A 19,492-nucleotide genomic window follows, 5' to 3' on the forward strand; every position below is an offset into this window, starting at 1 on the left:
AATAATGTTGTGTTTTATTGTATTAGTATTTGGCCCCATTTCTGTAGTGTCTGAAAAACTCACCATCTTCATTGCATTGATCTGATTCTGTACTGTGAGCTGGGGGTATAATTCTCCAGTCATGTACTCACACTTGCACTAGCTCTCATCAAAATAGCATGGATTTGAATAGTAGTGTGGGCATCATAACGCAGGCAGAGGCAGTGAACGCATGGCTTAGCTGTGCTGAGTAAAAATACACTTGAAACAGGTGGACGCTGGGCATAAATGTGTTTGAGCCTCTCTGACAAAGAGGTAATTAAGGTCAGGGAGCAAGATCAGGAAGAAGTTCTGCCATGTAAGCTCCTTGAGTAAGTGCCAATCTGACTTCCACCGATCACATCATTACGTAATCCTGTTTTCACTGAAATCAATGAGATTTTTATCACTGGGTTCGATGGGGATAGGGTCAAGCCCTTTAGTGTAACGAAGCACTATCAGCACCATAGTTAGGATTGCACCACAGTTTTCATTTCATTTGGGCTCTTGACTCTTTCCTTTTAGGTATCGCTACAAGGTCATGACAAACTGAACACCAGAACTGGTATTTTGAATTGAATATTAATAGTTTAATTGTCCATGAAATATCACTCTTTTATCAGAACCTTTTTTGTAAAAGAAAATAATAACTAAAAATTAATTGTTCTCTGAATATCAATTGTACCATATATGGAACTGAAATAAATTAATTTAACTAAAAACAAGAAGTATGTTAGTCTGACTTTAAATATAGAGCTGCTACCTGTGCCTCCATAATGTGGAAGGGCTTGGATTCAGTCATGTTGGAATAAGATCCTGAATCAAAACATCTTATTTGGCATTTTTTTTCCTCTAGTTACTTTTTCAATTGCACTGCTGGTGAGTAATGCAGCCATCTCAAACTAATGTCTCTAGAAAATCTAGAGCACAAAATAATATTCACTTACAGGTGTCTTTTCTTTCTGATTTTTCTTCCAACTTACAGGTCGTTTTATTTCCCCTCTCTTTTCTTTCTTTGTCAAATTATACTCTTCCTTCCCTTCTTCTTTCTTTGTCATATACTTCCCCTCATGTTCCATCATCCATTCTCTTTTCTTTGCCCTTGTTCACTCATTACCACCACTGCTCAGCCATTTTGGTATTTCAACAGGTCCAATCCTGTCCATATCCCATTTTCTCACCAATGGCTTTTTCTCATTTTTTGTCCCTTATCTTGGGGTTACTTCCCCTTCTTTTCTCCATACCTTTATCTTGCTACGATTAGCAATGCAAGGAGTATTTCAACTAAAAACTTAGGTTCCTTGGGTTTGATCCTCTCTTAAATAAAGCCAATAAGACTCTTTCCACTGACTTCAGTAACCTTTAGATCAAGCCTATACAATATAGATGAGGGTGGAGGCAGTATTAGAACATCTTAACTAGCTGTTTAGCAATATAGGAACTTTCCCTTCAATATCATAATCAGAGCTTTCCTTGCTCACAGTATCCAGAAAATTTGCTGAACGTTGATTGTGTGCTGTACGTTTATTGACTGAAACACTTGAGTTGTTGCTTTTCATATTGGTAATTTTAGAGCACAGATGCCTGGCATATTTACTCACATACCAGAGCTCACATTTAATGAGCAAAATGTCAAGTATATTGTTATCCACCATGAAAACTGTGAAAAATATCCTTGCCATCTGCACTGTGCCTTCTGTTTCAGCCTAAAAGAATTTTACAAGCAACTACATGAAATAAACATTCAAGTCAATATTTATAAATGAAAACCGCCTCATACAGGCCCAATCCTGCTATACTTCCCCACCTCAGACTCCTACAAGCATTTGTGGAAATTTTTAGTAGGCTAAGGGAGGCAGAAGAAGTCTTTCAATACTTGCTCATTGCTATATTCATCCATTACATTCTCACAACAGTAAGCGAGATAGTTGAAAAAAGAGAAACGGAACTAAAAGTTATTGACATAGTTTAAGGGCCAGATCTGCTATTTATTGGCATAATGTCATTGATTTCGATAGAGTTTAGTCCTAAGTGTAACAATCACAAAATTCACTAGTGAATGGGGAATTTGACAGAGGGATTTCATATATTGGCATTTATACAATACTTGAACTACTTAGATTGTATGCTATTTGGGGCAGGAACCATCTTGTGGTTCTGTCTTTGGCTACAGATTTTTTGGGGGAAAACGGCCGTTTTTCCGAAAAAACTTCACTTACATCCACACTGCAATCACATTCTTTTGGGAAAAAAATCAAAAGAACAGAGGGGGTTTTCCGACATTGGTAAACCTCTCTCTACAAAGAAGAAGTCTTTTCCCGAAAGAGCTCTTTTGGGAAAAGGCGTGTGGGGAAGAGGGAGTTCTTTCGAAAGAAGAGGAAAGAGGAAAAAGCACAGGTGCCCTGATGGCCACTCCATTCATAGTAATCACAGGTTACTTGCGAGAAAGTGTCCATTCAGTGTGGAGATTGCTTTGGCAGTGTGGAAACTGTCTTTTGGAAGAAGTTTTTTTGGAAGATCTCTTCTGGAAAAGCTTCTTCCGAAAGAAGCCTGCAGTCTAGACGTAGCCTTTCTCTTAGGCACTACCACAGCACAAATAATACAGAATAATATGGCTGTATCTGTATCCAGATGGAAAGGTGTGATCTCCTAGATTTGGGCCTGTTCTTGAAAACCTTCAATCCTGTTTCTTGGATGAGAATTAACGGTGCTTGGTTTGCCACATGATCACATCCCAAGAAAGAATGAGAATAAAGGCTCTTGCCCACTGCACTTATCTGAACATCCAAAAGTAATGAAAGTCTAGACAGACCCCTAAGTAGCAAAATTGACTAAGGGCTTGTCTATACTTAAAACACTATAGCGGCACAGATGCACCACTGTAGCACTTCTGTGTGGACACTGCCTACAACTGTGGGAAGGACTTCCCCATTGGTGTAGGTTATCTACCTCCCCGAGAGACTGTAGCTAAATTGATGGAAGAACTTAGCCCTGCCTCCACAGGGACTTAGGTCAGTTTATCTACGCTGCTCTGGGGTGTGGATTTTTCTCACCCCTGAGTAATGTAGTTTTGTTAACCTAATATTCTAGGGTAGAGCAGGCCTAAGAAAAGGCAGATCTACTCCCTGACTTGAGAGAGACTGCAACCTTTGCCATTTACATCCACACTACCGCTATTTCAAAACAATTATATCAAAATGAGTGCTATTCCCCAAGGAAAGCAGGAGTACAGATATTGAAATAGGCAGCCTGTTATTTTGAAATAACGGACTTGGTAGTGAGGATGTTCTGCTTATTATTTCGAAATAAGGGGGGTTATTTTGAAATAACTCTCTAGTGTAGACTAGGGCTAAGAGACAAATCTCACCTTCCAGCTGTGTGAATTTCAATTTGAAATTCCCTAACGCTACTCATCTTCATTGTATCACCTCATGCCTGCTGTAAGAAGTTTTCTGTATAGCATAAACATCAAAGGATCACTAATAAGTGCAGATTTTAAAAATGGATCCAGCATAACCACTTGAACAGTGTATGTTAAATGGCCCTCTCTATGACCAACTACAGACTTCTGCCAGCAGAGCTGTGTTAGTCAGGGATGTGAAGAAGTATGATCCCTGATCAACACACTTTTGATGGCAAAAGCTCAGATGTAGATGCAGTTATACTGGCAAAAGTACAATTACACCAGTATGGCTTATTTGTCTTGGAGTGATGGTAGTAAGAGGTGAGGTATAATTTACGCCACTAAAGTCCACTTTTACCAGTGTAGTGCACTGGTATTCCTACACCGGCAAAGCACTCCTATGCAAATGATTAGCATATTGCCATGCTTCATTTGCATAATTAATTAGGGACTGTTTTTGCACAAGAGGCTTTTGCGCAAAAAGGAGTTGTGTAGATGCAAGAGGGATGCAAGAGGGATGCAATGTAGACGTAGCCCTAATGTGGACGTGCCAAAGCTCAAGTTGTAGAGACTTGTGTGTTGAGCTCTCTAGTTTAGTCCCTATGCGATGGGACATACAACAGCATAAAAGGAATAGAGGAGGTTCTATGGGTTTCAGCAATCCCACTGCATTACCCCTGCATATTGTGCCAGGGCTGGAAGAGGAAGAGTTAAAGGGAGGGAACTCCACTCAAAAGGGTGCAAAATGGTTTTAAAAAGAGGAGAGGCACATCTGAGCATATTGTAAGATTAGAAACAGAAATACAAAATAACCTGAGAAATTAAGAGTATAGGGTAACTGGTTTTTTGGACACTGAAAAAGCATATGCTATCCTGTGGGGTGGGATGATTTGTTATATAAATAGACCAAGATAGGATTGAAAGGATGACTATTCTGGTGGATAAATCATTTTTTGAGTAAGAGGACCAAATAGGTTAGACTAGGGAAATTCTTACCAGATATTGATAGTATTGCTAGTGGAACATCTCAGGGGTGTGTTGACAGTCTTAGCCAGTAGTGCAGGAACATTTTTAGAAGTGGGGGTGCTGACATGTCCCTTATCTTTTGTTTCTCCTCTTGAGGCCAGGAGCAAAGCCCTGGCATGCAAGGCCAGCAGCTAGGATCCAGGGTACAGGTCTGGCAGCAGAGTCCCCAGCACATGGGTCTGAAGCCAAGCCCCTGGTGTACAGAATCGGTACCTAGGAATCCAGGTCCACAGCCAGCAGCAGAGCCCCACAATATACAGGGCTGGCAGCAGAGCCCCGGGTGCGCAAGATAGCAGCTGGGACCCAGAAGTAGAGCCAGTCACAGAGTCTACAAAGTGGGAGGTGGCAGCAGAGCCCCCAGTGCATGGGGAGACAGCTGGGACTCTGGCAGTAGGTCAGGAGCCCAGGGGTTCTTCACCTCCCCTCCCCTGACACACACACAACCCGAGTTCCCATGCCTATGGTCTTACTTTATTTATCATTATAATAAATGATCTCCCAAAAAGTCTGAGGGCAGATATTTCCCTTTTTGTGAATGATTGTGCTCTGTGGATTAAACACTGGAGAATTAGAGTGGCTGGAGAGAAAGTTAATGAAGCACTCAGGGAGATCTCAGACGTGCCTGGGAATTTAAATTTTCAATTGCTAAAAGAAAGGGGCTGATCTTTAGTAGAAGAAAAATTTAAAAAGTGCAATTTATTTCTTTATGGAAACCAGGTGCATGTAGTTAACAGCTTTAAATCTGGATGCACTATTTGATAACTAACTTACTTCCAGTATGGCCCTTCCAAGTATTACAAATAAATGTTAAGGCAGGATTAATCTATTTAAAAGTAAGGCTGGGATTAATTAGGGAGCAGACAAGAAAGTGCTGATGATGCTAGATAGAGAGTTAATAAAATCTGTCATAAATTGTATACGTCAAGCCTGTACTTCTGGATCAGGGCTTTAAAAGTTAGAATCAATTCAGTCTTAAGGGCAATGAACTGCATGTGGTGCATTTCATTTCCATGATTCTATGATGCCGCTGTGTAGTTCCTAGCTATTTAAGAAGGAAAATGTTAGAGTTGATATTTTGGGCTAAAGTCAAGAAAAATAGTGCAGATAAGAATACTGGAAATATATATGAGGAATGTCAGGAATTAAGTGGATGAAATGTAGCCCAACACAATAAACTCCCTCATGGTTTTAGGGTTAAAATGTGAGTGAAGGAGTTAAGAAAAAAGGAAGGACTAGAAGAGATTTAAATCTATAGTTATGGGACAATCAATTATACCTGGAAAAAATGACTCACTGGATGAGGATTTAGAATAATAATATAAAGTAAAAGGAAAGAGTTATCCTAAATGACAGATAAAGTTTATGACTTTATTTAGAGTAAATGGAGTCATCATTGTTGAATGTAAACTGACAGATCTAAAGATTTAAAAACCACATAGTCTGGGTGCAACCTTTTTCATCCCTAAGACAGGAGTTAAGAAATCTAAAATAAATCTGATTTTGTGGCTATTATGTATTGTGTCCAGTTGTGTCCACATTTCAGGAAAGGTGTGGAGAAATTAGAGAATGTCCAAAGACGAGCAACAAAAATGATTAAAGTGACTAGAAAATGTGACTTATGAAGGAAGATTGAAAGAATTGAGCTTGTTTCGTTTGGAAAAGAGAAGACCGAGACAGGCAAGAAAGCAGCTTTCAAGTACCTAAAAGGGTGTTTACAAGGAGGAGGGAGAAAAATTAACCTCTGATGACAGGACAAGAAGCAATGGGCTTAAACTGCAGCAAAGGAGGTTTAGATTAGACATTAGGAAAAAATTCCTAACTGTCAGGGTGGTTACGCACTGGAATAAATTGCCTAGGGAGGTTGTGTAATCTCTATCACTGGAGATATTTAGGAGCAGGTTAGATAGACATCTCTCGGAGATTATCTAGACAGTGCTTGGTCCTGCTGAAACAAAAAACAGGACTATGTAGCACTTTAAAGACTAACAAGATGGTTTATAAGGTGATGAGCTTTCGTGGGCCAGACCCACTTCCTCAGATCAAATAGTGGAAGAAAATTGTCACAACCATATATACCAAAGGATACAATTTAAAAAAATGAACACATATGAAAAGGACAAATCAAATTTCAGAACAGAAGGTGGATGGGGGGGGAGGGGAGGTAAATGTCTGTGAGCTAATGATATTAGAGGTGATAATTGGGGAAGCTATCTTTGTAATGGGTAAGATAATTAGAGTCTTTATTCAAACTTAAGTGTAAAGTGTCGAATTTAAGCATGAATGATAGTTCAGAGAATTCCCTTTCAAGTATAGTCTTTAAAGTGTGTGTTAGTCTTTAAAGTGCTACATAGTCCTATTTTTTGTTTCAGCTACACCAGACTAACATGGCTACATTTCTATCACTTGGTCCTGCTGTGAGGGCAGGGGACTTGCCTTGATGACCTTTCGAGGTTCCTTCCAGTCCTAGTATCCTATGATTCTATAACAGCTGAATTGGTGGGATTAGGGATAAGGAACATACAGGCTACCATAGCTGTTATCTTTTCAGTTCCATGATCAGGTATGCTGGCAATTAAAAGTGATAACTGGTAAAGCAGGAGTGACCTAATAAAGGAAATATTGTTTCTGACAACAAGGTTAGTTTGTTCCAGCATGACCATAGTTAGAGCCCTGAATGGATACAAAATTTGTATCCGCATCCATATCTATATCTGCAAAAATGAGCTGTAGGTATCTGCATCCATATCCACAAATGCGGATACCTGTGGATATAGAGCTGATATCCGTGAATTTGTAGGACTCTAACCATAGTACTAGCATGAATTCCAGGACATCTGATATCTGGTAAAAAAAAAAAAAAGTGGCAGATAAGGAAGGGGAAAATGCTTTAAAAACAGAGGAACTGATATAGACTCCTTTGAGTATACAGGAATTTAAGGTTTTGTTTGAAAAAAAAGATTTATAAAGGAATGGCAAGACTTACAAACCAAGGAGAAAAGAGGAAGAAGGCACTGTGAGGTTATTGTGTTGCTCTACTTTGCTCATGAAAGGATCAGTGAAGTACTGTCATATAATGGCATATATTACGTTGGCAACAAACCTCGGTGCCAACTCTGCCCACATATATACACCAGCAACACCATCACAGGACCTAACCAGATCAGCCATACTGTCACTGGTACATTCTCCTGCACATCTACCAACGTAATATATGCCATCATGTGCCAACAATGCCCTACTGCTATATACATCGGCCAAACTGGACAGTCCCTACGTAAAAGAATCAATGGACACAAATCTGATATTAGGAATGGCAACATACAAAAACCTGTAGGGGAACACTTCAGTCTTCCTGGACACACAATTGCAGATCTAAAAGTAGCCATCCTGCAGCAAAAAAACTTCAGGACCAGACTTCAAAGAGAAACTGCTGAGCTACAGTTCATCTTTAAGTTTGACACAATCAACTCAGGATTAAACAAAGACTGTGAATGGCTCGCTAACTACAAAAGCAGCTTCTGCTCTCTTGGAATTCACACCTCCAGATCAGCTGCTAGAAGTGGGCCTCATCCTCCTTGATTGGATCTACCTCGTCATCTCCAGCCTGATCCTGGCCTGCATATTTATACCTGCCTCTGGCTATTTCCACTACATGCATCTGACGAAGTGGGTCTTTGCCCACGAAATCTTATGCTCCTACACTTCAGTTAGTCTATAAGGTGCCACAGGGCTCCTCGTCACTTTTGCAGATTCAGACTAACACGGCTACCCCTCTGATAAGAGAAATGTGGAATCAGTTTGTCCATTGAAATTACACAGATGTAACTTCCATATTAATATACAGTAGAATCCAATAATCCAGAACCTTTGGGACCTAGGTGCCGGATTATTGGATATGCTGGATTATCAGGAGGTACTGTAAATTGGTTATATATATAGATACTGTATATAAAGTGTTTTTACTGTATATAAAGTGTATATAAAGTGTTTTAACCCTTTTCATTGTAGCACAAGCACTGTCCAGCGTCACACAATGCCAGTGGCTCAGTCCCGTCCAGTTTCGCTTGGTTCAGCTGCCGCCGCTGTTGCCTTAGGACTCATTTTTTGATGAAGCTCACTCACTAGGCTCTTGCAGTTTTGATGCTGGACTATCGGGAGTGCCATACAATTGGATGTCGGACTATTGGACTGTGTCTAGACTGGCATGATTTTCCGCAAATGCTTTTAACGGAAAAGTTTTTCCGTTAAAAGCATTTGCGGAAAAGAACGTCTAGATTGGCACGGACGCTTTTGCGCAAAAGCACTTTTTGCGGAAAAGCGTCCGTGCCAATCTAGACGCGGTTTTGCGCAAGAAAGCTCTGATCACCGTTTTCGCCATCGGGCCTTTTTTGCGCAAAACAGTTTTTAGCTGTCTACACTGGCCCTCTTGCGCAAAAGCATTTGCACAAGGGGGCTTTTTCCCGAGCAGGAGCAGCATAGTATTTGCGCAAGAACACTGACAATCTTACATTAGATCGTCAGTGTTCTTGCGCAAATTCAGGTGGCCAGTGTAGACATCCTAGACGCAGCCTTGGAGTTTTACTGTATTAAAAAAATGGACTGTGGTGTATTTGCATCTTTCAGTCTAGTATTTTCCCCTGATTTTATTAAATCAAAATTACTTGTATGCTCAGAGACTTTTATTAAAACCAAGAATTATTTGTATTTTTATGTCATGCAGTTAATTTGAAATTAAGGAAATGTTGAGGCATCTCTTTTCTAACATTTACCTTTGCCTGTATGCTTGGTGAAGATTATCCTGAAAGATTAGCCCTTAGCAGAGACATTTAAAAACCTGTTTTACTTGGCAAATAAATCACCTTTGTTTGAGGTCTGAATCTACTGTTTCCCTCTACCTCTCAAACTATCTCAGATTTATTGTAGAATCAAACAAATTCTGTAATTCATTTAATTGAAGTTGTTTAACTGAACTGGTTAAAAGACAGGAAACAAAGGGTAGGAATAAATGGTAAATTTTCAGATTGGAGAGGGGTAACTAGTGGTGTACCCCAAGGGTCAGTCCTGGGACCAATCCTGTTCAACTTATTCATAAATGATCTGGAGAAAGGGGTAAGCAGTGAGGTAGTAAAGTTTGCAGATGATACCAAACTGTTTAGGATAGTCAAGACAGAAGCAGACTGTGAGGGACTCCAAGAAGATCTCACCAAACTGAGTGATTGGGCAACAAAATGGCAAATGAAATTTAATGTGGATAAGTGTAAAGTAATGCACATCGGGAAAAATAACCCCAACTATACGTACAGTATGTTGGGGGCTAATTTGGCTACGACAAATCAGGAAAGAGATCTTGGAGTTATCGTGGACAGTTCTCTGAAAACTTCCACGCAGTGTGCAGCGGTGGTCAAAAAGGCAAATAGGATGCTAGGAATTATTAGGAAAGGGATAGAAAATAAGACCCAGAATATCTTACTGCCCCTGTATAAAACTATGGTACGCCCACATCTTGAATACTGTGTACAGATGTGGTGGTCTCACCTCAAAAAAGATATTTTGGCCTTGGGAAGGGTTCAGAAAAGGGCAACTAAAATGATTAGGGGTTTGGAACGGGTCCCATATGAGGAGAGGTTAAAGCGACTGGGACTTTTCAGTTTAGAAAAGAGGAGACTGAGGGGGGATATGATAGAGGTATATAAAATCATGAGTGGTGTGGAGAGGGCCGATAAAGAAAAGTTATTTATTAGTTCCCTAAATAGAAGAACTAGAGGACACCAAATGAAATTAATGGGGAGCAGGTTTAAAACTAATAAAAGAAAGTTCTTCTTCATACAGCGTGTAGTCAACCTTGCCAGAGGAGGCTGTGAAGGCTAGGACTATAATAGAGTTTAAAGAGAAGCTAGATAATTTCATGGAGGTTAGGTCCATAAAAGGCTATTAGCCAGGGGATAAAATGGTGTCCTTGGCCTCTGTTGTCAGAGGCTGGAGAGGGATGGCAGGAGGCAAATCACTTGATCATTGTCTTCGGTCCACCCTCTCTGGGGCACCTGGTGCTGGCCACTGTCGGTAGACAGAATACTGGGCTAGATGGACCTTTGGTCTGACCCAGTATGGCCGTTCTTATGTTCTCATGTTCTCATCTGTCTTTATCTTCCTTCGCCTAGGTCTATACGAAACCAGGCAAGTTAGCTTATGCTATCTTAAACTGAGCTGCTGAAGCATCTACACATGCTCCTGTTGGCTTCCCTTATTCCCCACAGAATGAGGAGTACAGGACCCTGGTGGTGGGCTGTCCTCAGCATTTGACCTTGGGGGTTACACCAGATCCGCTAAATCGAATACTGGAAGATCAACCTCTGGAGGATTGTTCTTCTCCCTAGTGTAGAAATGCCCATCCTGTCCTACTTTCTCTTTCCCTCCTTCTCTTTTTCCCTCGCTGTACTTACTTCCACACAATTCCCAGCTTCCTGTTCATTCTCATCTGAGACCTCTTTTTGCTTGGCTCCAATGCATCGCTGCTATTTCTGGGTATGGACCAAACCATAAAGATAGGAGTAATTTAAAAATGACAGGCTCACTGAAGTTTTTAAGGCCATTTGCACAAGCATTAAATCAGCGCTGGCTGATGACGAAATGTAGAATAAGGTGCAGTACCTATTAGGTGCCGCTTTATGGCCAAGCTCTCAGGAGGCCTATTTCTTTCAGGGCTTGCCACATAGGCTTTCCCAAAGCTAAAACCACCTCTGCCTGGGGCTGCTTTAATAAAAGTTTAAAGCCATCTTTAATGTTTCAAAAATAGAGTCTATCACCACAACAGTGCATACTACATTTCTGGCATCCTCAGCCAGCCCCGGAACTCTTCTTCTGTCCTAGTTTCCTTCTTCAAGAAGCAGACACTCTCAGCCCTTCCTAGGTGGAGTTCAACAAGAAAACCCCTTCTGCTGATCTCCAAACCCTACCCTGGTGTAACAGGGCAGACTCACCCTGCAGGCATAGGGCAGACTCTCCTCGCACTCAGCGCACCCCGATCCCGGTGCTTAATGGGGAACATGGCATGTGGCCAATCACCTGTGCCATATGTTTCCATGCCGTGGTACGGCTGAGTGGCGCCATAACCAGAAGACGCATGCCTTGGCCACGCCAAGAGCATGCCGAGAGTGACGTAAGAGAAGGGAGGCGGGGCCTTGGGGAGGCACACAGGGCGTACCTGGAAGGGAGGGGCCGGCGCCAGAGGTCAGGTGGGAGATACAAAAGGGGATGGCAAGACAGGGAAGGGGAGGCCAAGGGAGTGAGAGGAAGGAGTGCTTGGAGCAAGGGAGGAGGAGTGAGAGAGAGAGAGGCAGAACGAGAGGGAGGAACACAGGCGCTGGCTGCGTGCTGGCTGCCTAGTCAAAAGAGGCAGCTTAGAGGGGGTAGCGACCCCCCCCCTTCAGTTACATTGGGGTAGGAAGTAGCCCAGGGTGGAGCTTCCTTTCTAAAAGCCTGCAGGCTGCTGTGTTATGGCAGGAGGCCCCACCAGCCGGACAGAACCTTAATAGAGCCTGTCTGTAGGGCCCTGGGCTGGAACCCATGAGAGAGGGCAGCTCTGGGTCACCCTACCCCATCTGCCACAGGCGGGTGCAAGGCCCATGACACCGCTACTGATTTTGACATTGATAGACTACCAGCCAGGCCGGAAAACCTTAAAACCAAATGCTACAAGAGGATGGCTGGGAGGCTGCGATGCCAAGAATAGCCATGAGAGGGGAGGGAGCGGGTCCCTGCTCTTTCACAACGGGCGGAGAATGTGGGCAGGATTCCCGGTATTCCTGGACTGAAGGGAGTACTGGAATAGAGGAGTGGATAAGCCTCGGTGCATTGGGATTCTTTTCCTTTTTTTTTTTTTTTTTTTCATTGCTAATTTAATTTGTCCTGGAGGAAGAGATGGAGTCAGCCAAGATGTTCGAATGGCTGGCAGAAAACCAAAGGCAGCAGCAACAGCAACAGACTGTGCTGATACAGCATCTGTCGTCACAACACCAGGAGCAGCAAAGACAGCTCGTGCAGGAACTGGCAGAACAGTACCAAGTACAGCACGAGCAGTGGATACAACAGCACAGGGCACCGTCACGGGGTGGAGCTATGCCTCCGGTGAGCGATGAGACTGACCTGGGCCTGGTTCAGCAGCTGCCAGTACGACTGGCTAAGATGGGCCTGACGGCCGACCCCGGGGTATAGTTTTTGGGACTAGCCGGGTACTACTGGCAGTTTATAGACCACTTCACCCCACTGGTCGCACCGCTAATGGACCTCACTAAAAAGGGACAGCCCCACTGGGTGGCGTGGACCCCTCAGGGGATCCACGCTTTCGACATACTGTGGAGGTACTTAGTAACAGCACCCGTGTTGCACCAACCAGACTTTGATAAACCGTTTATACTACAAACGGACGCGTCAGAAATGGGGCTCGGGGCGGTGCTAGCTCAGGATGAGGGGGGAACCGAGCACCCGGTGTTGTACTTAAGCAGGAAGCTGTTTCCCAGGGAAAAGAACTATGCCACGATAGAGAAAGAGGCATTGGCCATTAAGTGGGCCGTCGACACTTTACGTTACTTTCTTTTAGGAAACCACTTCACACTGGTAACAGATCACGCCCCCCTGAAATGGATCCAGACTATGAAGGACACGAACGCCCGGATTTTACGATGGTATCTGAGTTTGCAGCCATACCACTTTGACGTCGTCCATCGGGCAGGCAAAGAAAACCAGAATGCAGACTGTCTCTCAAGGATGCCCGAAGCGAGCCGTGGGGCAATGGTGAGTATGGGAGCAGACTTAAGGGGGGAAGTGTGTGACTGGGTGAGGCAACCCCGTCACTACAACCAAGTGGGAGGTAGCTGGGACGCCGAAGGGATCCGCGCCCGTGCCGCTATGGAAGCAGCGGGGCAAGCGCTGGCAATGCCGCACAAGAAGGGGGCCAGCGTACAGGGAGCGCGAGTCTGGCAGGAGGCGGCGGGAGGAATGCCAGGGCAGAGTGCCTCACCGGGCACGGCGGGTGACGTCACCCACGCGACAGGGAACAGGGGCAGAAAGGACGACGGGTCGGTGGGGGGAAGATGATGTCGCCTGCCGAGCCTGGGGGGCGGGAGAGGATAAAAGCCTGGGGAAAGGCGCGGAAAGGGAGAGGACAGACGTGGCAGGTAGTTGGGAAGGGAAAGAGGGGAGTGCAAAGAGGCCCACTTGAGGGATTGTCACAGGGGTCCCCAGAGGCGGAGTTGAACGTTGGCCCAGGTCGGGGTCGCGAAGCCCATGAGTAGGCGAGTTTAGGGAAACCCCCCATCTGCTACCGCAGGGAGCACTGCGCTCCTTGTGTTAGGGCTCTGGGCCGGGGTCCGGGAAAGTGGGTGGGCCTGGACCCCCCTCTCCGCCGCCGGCGGGTGATCTAGTGGCTACGAATGCGGATGTATCCTCCCTCGCCCTTTCGGCCTTTACGGCGCATGTGTAGAGGGAGGGGACGGGGCTTTGCGAGGTGGCATGGGTGTCATATGCGAGTAAAACGAGTAGCTGGGCTGGGCAAAAAGTGTACAGATGTGTAACACTGTTCTCTTAGGGAGAGACTGGAAGGGTGGTCCAAGAGTGGGGGCATCAAGCCAGAAAGAAGGGATCGGACGCCTTGCTAGGGGAGGAAGGAAGGAAAAGAAAAAGGGAGCTAGGTACTCTGAACCTCATCCCAGCAACCCTCGAAAAGGCTGTGAACCCCAACCAGCTGATTGACCCAGATCTGGCAGCCTGACCCGAACTTTGGGATGGAGATTTCATCCATGAGCAAAGGGAGGACCCACTACTCTGCCATGCCTGGGAGAATGCCAAGGAAATTGACGGACGGGGAGACGGGACTGTCCAGACGATGACAGGTCCCCGTTTTGAGGTACACCGGGACCATTTGTATAGGGTCACGAAAGGGGTGGAGGGAAACGGGAAAGTCCGGCAGCTATTGGTCCTGGGGTGATATCACAGGCAACTCCGAGAACTAGCATATGCGAACCCGTGGGCTGGTCACCTGGGGTATGAAAATACAGCTTGGCAATTGCTACAAAGGTTTTATTGGCTGGAGAAACACCAGCCGGTGAAGGACTTCTGTAACTCCTGCCCCAAGTGTCAGAAGGCTGGCTCCAGGGAAGTAGTCAGAGTCCCTTTAGTCCCGTTAGCCGTGATAGAGGTTCCCTTCGAGAGGGTCGCTCCGGACCTGGTGGGCCCCCTCGAGAACACACGAACAGGGTACCAGTACATCATGGTCTTGATAAACTATGCAATGAGGTACCCCAAGGCCATACCATTGCGAAATACTACCATCCATCATTGCTGTGGAGCTAGTGAAGATATTTCACAGGTTGGAATCTCTCGTGAGATCTTAACGGATCAGGGGACTAATGGAACTTCAAGACTGATGGACAAGCATTGGCGGCTGTTGCGGATAAAAACATTAAGGACCTCTGTTTATAACCCACAGACCGATGGGTTGGTAGAAAGATTTAATAGAACATTAAAAAGTATGTTAAAGAAGTTCATGGAGGAGGATCCTAAGGAGTGGGACAAGACCCTACTTGCCTTACTCTTCTCAGTCCACGAGGTACCTCAGGTATCTACCTGGTTCTTGCCATTTGAGCTCTTGTCAGGCGGCAACCCCGAGGTATATTAAATATTGTTAAGGAAGCCTGGGAGGCACAGACGACCAAGGTACAAGGATCAGTACAGTATGTACTCAAATTGTGGGAAAAATTGCACAACCAGGGGGAATTTGCAAGGGAAAACTTACTGACCGCACAAGAGAAGCAGGCGAGGTATTACGACAGAGGAGCACGCTTAAGAACTTTTGAACCAGGGGACAGGGTCTTACTTTTGTTACCCACGCAGGATTCCAAGCTGTTGGCCAAATGGCAGGGGCCCTTTGAGGTAGTCTGCCAGGTGGGAGAGGTCGACTATGAGATACGGATGCCGGGGGAAATGGAAAAATACCAAAGTTTATCATATTAACCTCTTGAAGGCTTGGAGGGAGCGGGAGGGGTTAATGATTAACCCGGTAACGCCCGAGCCTGAACTGGGACCCTGGGGATGGGGGGACGCTAACCTCTTACCCCTTAAAACCAAATGCTATAAGAGGACAGCTGGGAGGCCAAGCGTGGTCGTGAAAGGGGAGAGAGCGGGACCCCGCACCTTCACACCTATCTACACAGGGACTCCTGCTGCACTAAGGCTGGGCAATATTCCAACTGCTTCATCTGCCTCAACTTAGTCATCTACCTTACTAGCTACTCCCCTACATTTGCTTTCTCTTCATCAAAAGATTACAACCAAGATGTTACAATATGGGGTTATGCTAAGAGAAAAAAAGGATTCTGAGTTTAAAAAAAAAAAAAAAAAAAAAAAAAAAGGACACCAAAAGGAAAGTGATCTTATAATTGAGACTGGGACTAAAAGTCAGAACATCTTAGTTCTTTTGGCAAACCTGCAACAGACACCTATGTGACCTTGCAAAAGTCTCGTATGCTAATATTTTCAAGCAGCCACTAATTTTGTGTGCCTCAGTATTTGAGGTACCAAATTTAATATGACAAGAGCCTGTTTTTCAAAGGTGCTTATTGATTGCAAATGGAGTTGTGGTTGCTTGGCATCTATTTAAAACTAGAATTTGCAGTGTGGACTCTTATTAGTGGGCCTTTTACCAAGCTCTTCTCTCAAGTTAGTCGCTCATAACCACTGAATAGATTCTGGAGTGGCTTAGGGGCTACGGCCTTTGCCTGGGGAGGGTAGAATGGTGTGTTTGAGTCCTACTCACCCTATTGGTAGTTCAAGTCCTCCCCTATCCACCCTGGAAGTGACCAAACAGCCAACACAGGATAAGGGATTCCCTGAAAGTAGGGAGGTGGGGTGGATTCTGGAGGGGGATAAGGCATTTTCCTGTGCTCTGCTCCATTGGATAGGTATGGTGAAAGTGTTCCTTTCATTTTCCCAACTTGGAGCCATCATGGTTAGAAAACAAAAAATGTTCAGGTGAGAGAGAAAAATTTTCTCATTAACATCTATATACCTCAGTGTGCTCATGTATAAGCAGGAGATAATTATACTTCCCTAGCTACAAGAGTGGCATGAGGCTAAGTTCATTAATGTTTGTAAAACATACTGAGATCTTTAGATAGTTACCACTACAGAAATGCAAAGTATTAAAATTACTTCTACAGAAGAGAGCTTTTTGAGTTACCATATCTCTTTTGGCTTGATTCCAATTGCTTTGTGGTACCCCATGTGATTTATTTTTCCCACTTGTTCACAGTATAACAAATCCAGCTATTGGTTTCAAGTAGATCTCAGGGTGGAACAACTACCAATAGCATTCCTTCTACAGTAAAAACAAATCCTGTAAATTTGGAAGACAGCAATTAGATGGATACATTGATTTGCCATAAATATCCTTGCTGAATCTTCACTCCATTTAGGTTCACAGACTGTAGGGTTTGTTTTATATGATACTTTCTCAATGATCTCATCACAAAAGCATAGGTGAAACAAAGGTCAAGTAAAATGCTTCACAGACAGTAACCAGAGGACAAGAAACAGGGAATCTAAAAATCCTGAAAACCATTCTTGGTAAGGTCAGAATGAACATGCCACTGTCGCTTGAGAATGTAAGTTCTTTGGGTGCAGAAGCCATGACTTTGTGATAGGGAAGTTGTTCAACTAGAACCCAAACCTGCATTTAAAGCATCTTGGTCCTGTTGGATCCCTTTAGCCACTAAAATAACTTCCCACTAAAATATTCTGAGAGCAGAATAGATGAGAAAAGAGTGGACTTGGCCTATTCTAAAGAAGCCTACTGAGCAGATCACACATGCTCAACACCAAGGAGTTATGAAGCTTTTCAGAGGTGGGGACCGGGAGTTCCCTCAGCTCATTATGCAGTACGACTGCTCTCTATTCCCTTTCCTTGTGTGTGTAGCCGAGTGAGGTACTCGACATTATTAGGCCCACAGGACTGTAGTATTCTCTTGTGCTGCAGTGCTGAGGGAAATGGAGGAGCTGGACTGGATTAAGACTCAGGTTATATTTGAACAACTGATCTATCCCCAACCTGCAGTTGGAGAGGATGGGGGTCTCTTTAACCTTTTATAGATGCTGAAGAGCAATTGGGGCTCTTCTCCCAACTGCTTGTGTAGTTAGAGGAGGGGTTTCTCCATCTCCTGCCACATCCTTCCTTCCTTCATCCTACAGTTGGTGCTGTGGCGAAATCTTTGGCATTCTGCACTTTGCCCCTTTCTTCTTTTTTGTGCTCCATTTCAGGTACCTCAGCTGAGCATAACTTCAATCCAGGGTTATCTCAGTAACTTTCAGCATTTGACACTCAGTTAGAAAAGCTACCCCGCTAAGGATGGTGGGAGTCACACTAAACATGTGCCAAGCACTTCCATACATACGGCAGTCAAGAAAGGCAATGAGTTACCCCTGGAACTTCAGAACATAGAAAGCTTATAGAATTTCTGTGGGCTAATAGTTCTGACCTGAACAGATCTCTAGGAAGGATGTTTATAAAATGGATGATTTATCCACCCACTTCATTTCATACCAGTCTGTAACAAAGTGACTTTAGTGAGCAGCTTGCAGAAAGCAGAAAATAGCAGCATCAGAAGTATTTCTCCTCTGATAGCATATGGTAAAGAGGTGAACTGACTGTCCCATGTCTAAGACTTTACTGCCTGTGGGCCAAACTGTGCTATCATGGTAGGTAGGACAAAGGCACCCCATTTACACCTCTGTATGGTTCATTGGCATCAGGGACAGTGGTATAGGAGAAGCTATGCACTATAGGTGTCTACTGTGGGTACATCTATACTGCAACCAAAAATGCAATTTGCAGCTCGTGTAGCTATAGCCATGCTAGCATTAAGTGTGTTAGCTCACTTAAAAAGTCAGTGAACACAGGCTCTACAACCCTGTCTCATGCCCCTCGGTATGTACTAGTCTGTGCTGAAACATGTGGCAATAGGTCCTCATTGATATTTTTGGCAAGCCAGTTAGATTAAAGTGAGTATGGGCACTTCAGCATCATCATGGCAAACCCCAAAGGGATGTGGCATGCTTGCAAGACAAGTGCCACCCAAATAGATCTCTGGCTATGCCATTAGGATGGTCTGGCTGTCCATTCAGTTAATGTCAATTTTTGACAAGCTTATCGTGCCATTGAATGTTCTGGCACTCGTATCAGATTGCCAGCTGGATAGCAGCGTTTCTGCAAATCAGACCCCTGACTGCAGCATAAACTTATCTTGTGCACGCGGTGGGGGAAGTGATGGAAGAAAGTGGAGATCAGATGTAGCCTGGGCTCCACTTTCACATCATGCACACCAACACAGACATTTACATTGAACAGGGGACAGCACTGTTTCCTCTCTTCCTGGAGAAGCAGGAGAACTGGGAGAGACTCAAGGTGAAGTCCTGGCCATACTGAAATCAATGGGAGTTTGCCTCTGACTTTATTTCTGCCAGGATTTCACTCTGAGTCACAGTCTCCCTCCTGGGCTGCATCTGGGCACTACATTGTGCTTCCCCCTATTCTGGGCATGTGGCCATGGCTGAGGCTTATATGGTTACGGATAAATCCTAGTTTTTATTGATGAATGTGAAAAATAGTGTATGACTTGAGCTGACTCTAATCTTATGGCAGATGGAAGGAATGCTTTTTTTTTTTTTTTTTTTTTTTAAACTGTCTTCTTACATCTAGCATTATCTGGCACCTTGTTCCAGCTTTTGTGCTTCCGGAAATCCTTTTTGTGGATCAAGTAATAGACACATCATTTGGAAATAGTGAAACCTTATACTTTATGTTACTATGAATCCAATCCTCTAGGAACCTCAAAATATGTGTGTGGGGGGGATTCCTTTTATCATTTGGATGATGATGATGATGATAATAATAATTATATAATGTCCTAATTAACACTGAATTCATTGACATGTTAATTGTAATTTGTAAGGCTAAAGCTTGGACTAGATGTTGTACTCTCATGCAGCTGTGGGCCA

The 19,492-nt window shown here is 44.0% G+C and overlaps 1 long non-coding RNA gene across 1 annotated transcript; it reads left to right on the forward strand.

Annotated features, from left to right (window-relative positions):
* The first annotated feature begins 11,689 nt into the window (after positions 1–11,689).
* Positions 11,690–16,804, forward strand: LOC142827246 (uncharacterized). Its single transcript, XR_012901845.1, has 3 exons — positions 11,690–12,571; positions 13,044–13,237; positions 14,031–16,804. It is a non-coding gene; the product is annotated as an uncharacterized LOC142827246 (long non-coding RNA).
* The last annotated feature ends 2,688 nt before the right edge of the window (positions 16,805–19,492 follow it).

This window comes from Pelodiscus sinensis, chromosome 2 (genome assembly GCF_049634645.1).
Source record: "Pelodiscus sinensis isolate JC-2024 chromosome 2, ASM4963464v1, whole genome shotgun sequence".
Classification (NCBI taxonomy): Eukaryota; Metazoa; Chordata; order Testudines; family Trionychidae; genus Pelodiscus; species Pelodiscus sinensis.